Here is a 6,465-nt window from a genome sequence, read left to right as displayed (position 1 = left end):
ATGGTGCAGCAACATAAAGGCTTCTTCCATTGGTATTTAGCCTCACCAAAGAAAGGCATGTGGAGTGAGCCTCGGAGTCCAAGCGAAGTACCCCAGAGTTGGGGGTCTGGACCTCTTCTCCGAGACTCTCACGCTTTCCTACATGGTGGATGGTGCAACCACGTAGAAGCTTCTCCCAGTGGCATTCAGCCTCGCCAAAGGAAAGCATGTGGAGTGAGCTTCAAAGTCTAGGCGAGGTGACCCCAGAGTTTGGGGTCTGGACCTCTCCTCCGAGGCTCCCACACTTCCCTACATGGTGGATGGTGCAGCCACATAGAGGCTTCTCCCAGTGGCATTCAGCCTCGCCAAAGGAAGGCATGTGGAGTGAGCCTCGAAGTCTAGGCAAGGTGACCCCAGAGTTGGGGGTCTAGACCTCTCTTTCAAGGCTCCCACACTTCCTTACATGGTGGATAGTGTAGCCATTTGGAGGCTTCTCCCAGTGGCGTTCAGCCTCGCCAAAGGAAGGCATATGGAGTGAGCCTCGGAGTCCAGGTAAGGTGACCCTAGAGTTGGGGGTCTGGACCTCTCCTCCAAGGTTTCCACGCTTCCCTACATGGTGGATGGTGTAGCCACGTAGAGGCTTTTCCCAATGGTGTTTAGCCTTGCCAAAGGAAGGCATGTGAAGTGAGCCTCGAAGTCCAGGCGAGGTACCCCAGAGTTGGGGGTCTGGACCTCTCCTCCGAGGCTCTCGCGCTTTGAGAGTCGTATCTGAATTTAATGACATTTTATTGAAGCTAAAACAGTTACATATGTTGGGAAAGATCCTCCAACGATGCGGTACATTCATTGGTAGGAAATTCGATATACTCAATGTTCCATGGACGAAGCTGTGCCTTGCCTTCCATGTCTTTGATTTTGTAGGTGCCGGGTCGGAGTTCTTCTTTAACTCTGTAAGGGTCTTCCCAGTTTGGACCCATTGTACATTCTCCAAGTCCTTTGGAGGAGAGCAAGACTTTCCTAAGGACCAGATCATTGATTTGGAAGGACCTTTTCTTCACCTTAGAATTGAAGTATTTGGTCATTTTCCTTTGGTATGCGGCGAGCCTCAACTGGGAGTCATCTCTCCTTTTAGCTATGAAGTCGAGGTTAAACCTCTGTAGCTCATCATTAGATATTTCGCTGAAGTATAGACGACGTGGTGATGGTAAGCCGACCTCGACTGGGCTCATGGCTTCGGTTCCATATGCCATGAGGAAAGGAGTTTCTCCCGTGAGAGTTCTTGTGGTAGTTCGGATTGCCCAAAGAACTTGAGGCAGCTCATCAATCCAGGCTCCCTTTGATGTATCTAGTTTCCTTTTGAGGACATGTTTGATCATCTTGTTTACAGCTTCAACTTGGCCATTGGCTTGGGGATGATGAGGTGCTGAGAAGTGCTTCTTGATTCCAAGTTCTTCACATAGGTTCCTGACCTTTTTATTATTGAACTGCCTTCCATTGTCTGAAACTATGGAGTGGGAAATTCCGAACCGGCATATAATATTCTTCCAAAAGAACTTGGAGGTGTTTGATTCCATGATTTTTGCTAGCGGTTCGGCCTCAACCCAGTTCGTGAAATAGTCAATGGCCACAATGGCGAAGTTCGCGCCTCCTCTACCTTTTGGTAGAGGACCTATCAAATCCACGCCCCACTTGGAGAAAGGCCATAGGCTGGAGACAGCAATTAGCTACTGCGAGGGTTGCCTCTGAATGGGGGAGAACCGTTGGCACTTGTCACATTTACTCACGAACTGAAGAGCATCCTTTTTCAAGGTGGGCCAGTAGTACCCTTACCTCAGTACCTTTTGTGCCAAGGCTATTCTTCTCGAATGATTGCCACTAACACCTTCTTGGATTTCTCTCAGAATGTACGTGGCCTCACCTCCCCCCACGTAGCAAAGAAATGGGGAGGAGAAGCTTCTTTTGTAGAGTACGTCATCGACGAAGAGGAAATGAGCTGACCTCCCTCTCTGCTTGTAGGCCTCATCTTTGTTAGTAGGCAGGACCTGGTCCTTTATGTAGGCTATGATTGGTTGCATCCATGTGGGAGTTCTTTCGACCCACATTACCTCAGAGGCCTGGGTAGATGGCATGAGGAGGTGCTCAATTGGTACTATAGCAAGTAGTTTGGAGTCTCTGCTGCTCGCAAGTTTGGAGAGAGCATTTGTATGTGCATTCTCGAGGCGAGGGATCTGCATTATTTCGAATTTTTCAAAAGATGGTAGGAAGTTCATCACCATCTTCAAGTAAGAAGCCATGGTTTTATCTTTAGCTGAAAAACTATCATTCACTTGGCTAACAACCAGCTGGGAGTCACTGTTGATACGTAACCTTCTTACCTGCATTTCTTTGGCTAATCCGAGGCCCGCAAGGAGCGCCTCATACTCAGCAGCGTTGTTGGTGGCCTTAAATCTCACGATTGAGTTCAGCTTATGACCTTCTGGGTTGACAAGGACTACCCCAGCTCCTGAACCTATGTTTCCAGCCGAACCATCCACGAACAATTTCCATGTGGGGGACTCAACAGGTTCCATAACATCTTTCACCTCGGGTACATTGGTAAACTCTGCTACAAAATTAGCTAAGGCTTGGCCCTTGATGGCTGCCCTTGTCTTAAAGATAATGTCGAATTCACTTAACTCTACTGCCAATTTCAGTAGTCTTCTCAAGGCATTCGGCTTCTGTAGTACTTGGCTCAAAGGAAAGTTGGTTAGAACGTGAATGGTGTGTGCTTGAAAGTAGGGCCTCAGCTTCCTAGAGGCTGTGATCAAGGCTAAGGCGAGCTTCTCCATAATGGGATAGCGAGTTTCCGAAGATATGAGTGTCTTGCTGGTGTAATACACGGGAAGTTGGTTCTTTCTTCTCAGGTTAGAACCACACTGATGGCCTCATTGGAGACGGTCAGGTATAGTTGAAGGATATCGCTGGGCTTTATCTTGGAGAGGATGGGACCTTACCTAGATGCATTTTCAAGCCCTAAAAGGCCTCTTCACATTCCTCATTCCATTCGAATTTCTTTTCGGCTTTCAATACCTTGAAGAATGGAAGGCATTTATCGGTGGCCTTGGAGACAAAGCGGCTAAGGGCTGCCACCCGTCCCGTTAGGCTTTGGACTTTCCTGGGTTTCTGGGGTGATCTCATCTCGAGTAAGGCATTGATCTTTTCAGGGTTGGCTTCGATCCTTCTTTGGTTCACCATGTACCCTAGGAACTTACCAGAGGTAACGCCAAAAGCGCATTTGAGGGGGTTGAGCTTCATCTTGTACCTCCTAAGGATTCCAAAAGTGTTATCCAAGTATGTCACATGGTCATCCGCCTTTAGGCTTTTCACAAGCATATCGTCAACATAGACTTCCATTGTCTTGCCGATGAGGTCTACAAACATTTTGTTGACAAGCCTTTGATAGGTGGCCCCAACATTTTTCAACCCAAAGGGTATCATCTTGTAGCGGTAAAGGCCTCTGTCAGTGATAAAAGAAGTGTTTGCCTCATCGATAGGTACATGGGTATTTGGTTGTAGTCAGAGTAGACATCTATGAAGCTCAGGAGCTCATGTCCGGAGGTGGAGTCTACCAATTGATCAATTCTCGGAAGCGGGAAGCTGTCTTGGGGGCATGCCTTGTTGAGATTGGTAAAGTCAATACATACCCTTCGCTTACCGTTGTGGTTCTTGACTAGCACCGGGTTGGAGACTCACTTCAGGTAGATGACTTTTCTGATGAAGCCATTCTCGATTAGCTTCTGCACTTCTTCCTTTAGAGCCTTATATCTTTCTGGGTTGAGAGCTCTTCTCTTCTGTCTATGCGGGGCAACCTTAGGATCTATTTTTAGGTGGTGGTAGCTGACCTTAGGGTCTATGCCCACCATATCCTCATGCCTTCAAGCAAAGACGTCAAGGTTCTTGTAGAGAAAGTCTTTCAATTTTTCTTTCATGTCGTTGCTCAAGCCTACGCCCACTTTCAACACCTTCGCGAGGTTACGGGGGTCGACCAGGAAGCTTTCTAGTTCCTCACCCGTAGTTGCTTAGGGTTCGTGCTCAATCATGCGGGGATCGATCTCATCGATCATGGAGAGTTCTTCCTGCTCGGGAGGTGCATCGATCATGTCAACATCCTCTCGTTCGGTAGAAGCCTCACTTTAGACGTCTGCCATATCCACATCAGATTGCATGTACATCTCGGGCTCGACCTTTCTGATAGAGTTCAGGAAGCACTTTCTTGATCCTCTTTGGTCACCTTTCACTGTTATCACCCCGTTCTCAGTTGGGAGTTTCATACATAAGTAGTGGATGGAAGTGATGGCTCCCAACTCCTTCAGGGCTGGTCTACCCAAGATTCCGTGGTAGGCTGACCGACTGTCTACAATAAGGAATTCCATGAAATTCATGGTGGTTTGGAGGACTCTCCCATCTCTACCTCCAATGTTATCTTTTCTCTCGGAGTGATACTATCTCCGGTAAATCCATATAGAGGAGTGGTGGTGGGCGTCAGCTCGTGGTCCAGGATCATCTTGTCAAAAGTGGACCTGAACATGATGTTAACGGAGCTGCCATTATCTACTAGCATTCGCTTGAGTCCATTTCGGACCACAACGATCCTTACCACAAGTGCATTACAATGGGGGTAGTGAACCCCTTCAGAGTCCTCATGGATGAAGACGATGGGCGGTACTTGGTTTCTTCAGGAGCTACTGTCTACAATATAACTGGTCAGTGGGAGGCATTTGGCCTCTCAAAATAATTCCGTTTTGCATTTCGAGTTTTCCCTCCCACATAGGGGCCTCCAAATATAGTGTCTATTTCGTGAATAGGGACCGCCTCTCGTGCATGACGATTTTCCCGATGCCTGTATCCTTCCCTAGTTCTATCCGTGACATGTTTTCTTCGATGGAGAGAGACATCTCGCTGGCGGGGAGCAGCCTCCTCACGCCTACGTCGCTGGTCGTTCCTAGGCGGGGCCTGTTCGCCTGCAGCGAATCATTCCTCTTATCTTGGGGGCTTTCCCATCAGTTGCGATATGTGTACTCTCGACACTCAGACGTATCATGACCGTAGGAGCGGTGGTACGTAAAATAATCGGGGGGTTCTGATTAGGCCTATTCCTCCTGAACCGTACCCCCAGCCTCTTCCTCTCTGTGGTATCTGTTGTGAAGTTTCTACTTGCGGGTCGGTAGTTGTTGGATTGACATCTTCATATGCCAAAGTTGGAACTACGTTTAAAGTGGTTGTGGCAAGTGCTTGCCCTGAATTTCCATTACCAGGTGGGTTCATCTAGTAGTCCATCAGGTGGAAGGTCGATCCCCTGGCACATTGTCTTTGTTGAGGTGGGAGGCCTCTGCTGGCCCGATTCTGGTGCTTAATTAATTCTTCATTAATAATCTCCCTCCTCATCATTTCCAATAGGGTGTCGTAAATAGTGAGATCTTGATTTTGCACGTCCCTCCAGAACAAGGTGTTCATATTCAGACCTCCTCTTAGGGCTGACAAAGCTTTACGATCGGTAACTTGCACACAATACGTCATTTCGTCGATAAAACGTGATAAGAAGCTTTTTAGGGATTCCCCATGTGCCTGCCTCATGTCTTGAAGGCACAGCCTCTCAGTCCTTGCTCACCGTAAACCTCTTTAGGAAAGTGGTCTTGAATTCTGGCCAATTCCTTATACCCCCAGGTAGCAGTCTACTATACCAGATTTTAGCTGCTTCACTAAGTGTCAAGTTAAAAGCTCTACACTTCACAGCTGGAGTGGTGCCTCTGAGGCTCTAATGAGTTTTATAAGCACTTAGGTGTTTCTTCGAGTCACTTCTCCCATCACACTTTAGTATTTTGGGCATCACATAGTGGCTCGAAACCTGGGCGTTTCTTAGTTCCCTTGAGAATGGCAGATTTTCATCGTCGTTGTCCAAATCACAAGACCTCTGCTGCTCATCTGAGTCATTATTTTCCTCGGCCTCATACCTGGGTATTTAATGAGAGGGTCCAACTTGGGTCCTAGCCTCCTCGTCCCTCCTTTGGCGCCTATTTCTAGGCGGAGCAGCATGGGAGACATTCTCATGCCTTTCCTCCAGCTGATGAGACATTAGAGGTGGGGGCTGGGGTCTATTCTGAGGCTCGCGTTATTGTTGCTGTTGCCCGTACCTCGATTCTGCGGGGCTAACTCTATCAAAGACGCTATTAGACCTCTTAGGTCTTTGTTCTGGCTCATATGCTGATGGAAAGTTGTCCTAGTTATGCCGAGTCTCGGTAGGTTGGCCAGCAGCATAATTGGAGGAAACATCAACTTCTACTTCCCTCTCCATAAGGCTCCTGCCTCGGTTGTATTCTACCGGTACAGCCCTTTGGCTTTGAACTTCCTCTTGGTCATAATATTTTTGGGATACATTGGGAGGAATGGGAAAACCTCCTTGGCTCTATATCTGGGCCTTGAGTTTTCTCATGGCCATGTTTTGGCTAG

The sequence above is a fragment of the Olea europaea genome, chromosome 18 (assembly GCF_002742605.1).
Source record: "Olea europaea var. sylvestris chromosome 18, O_europaea_v1, whole genome shotgun sequence".
In the NCBI taxonomy this organism is placed as follows: domain Eukaryota; kingdom Viridiplantae; phylum Streptophyta; class Magnoliopsida; order Lamiales; family Oleaceae; genus Olea; species Olea europaea.
This window is presented reverse-complemented; position numbering follows the sequence as displayed.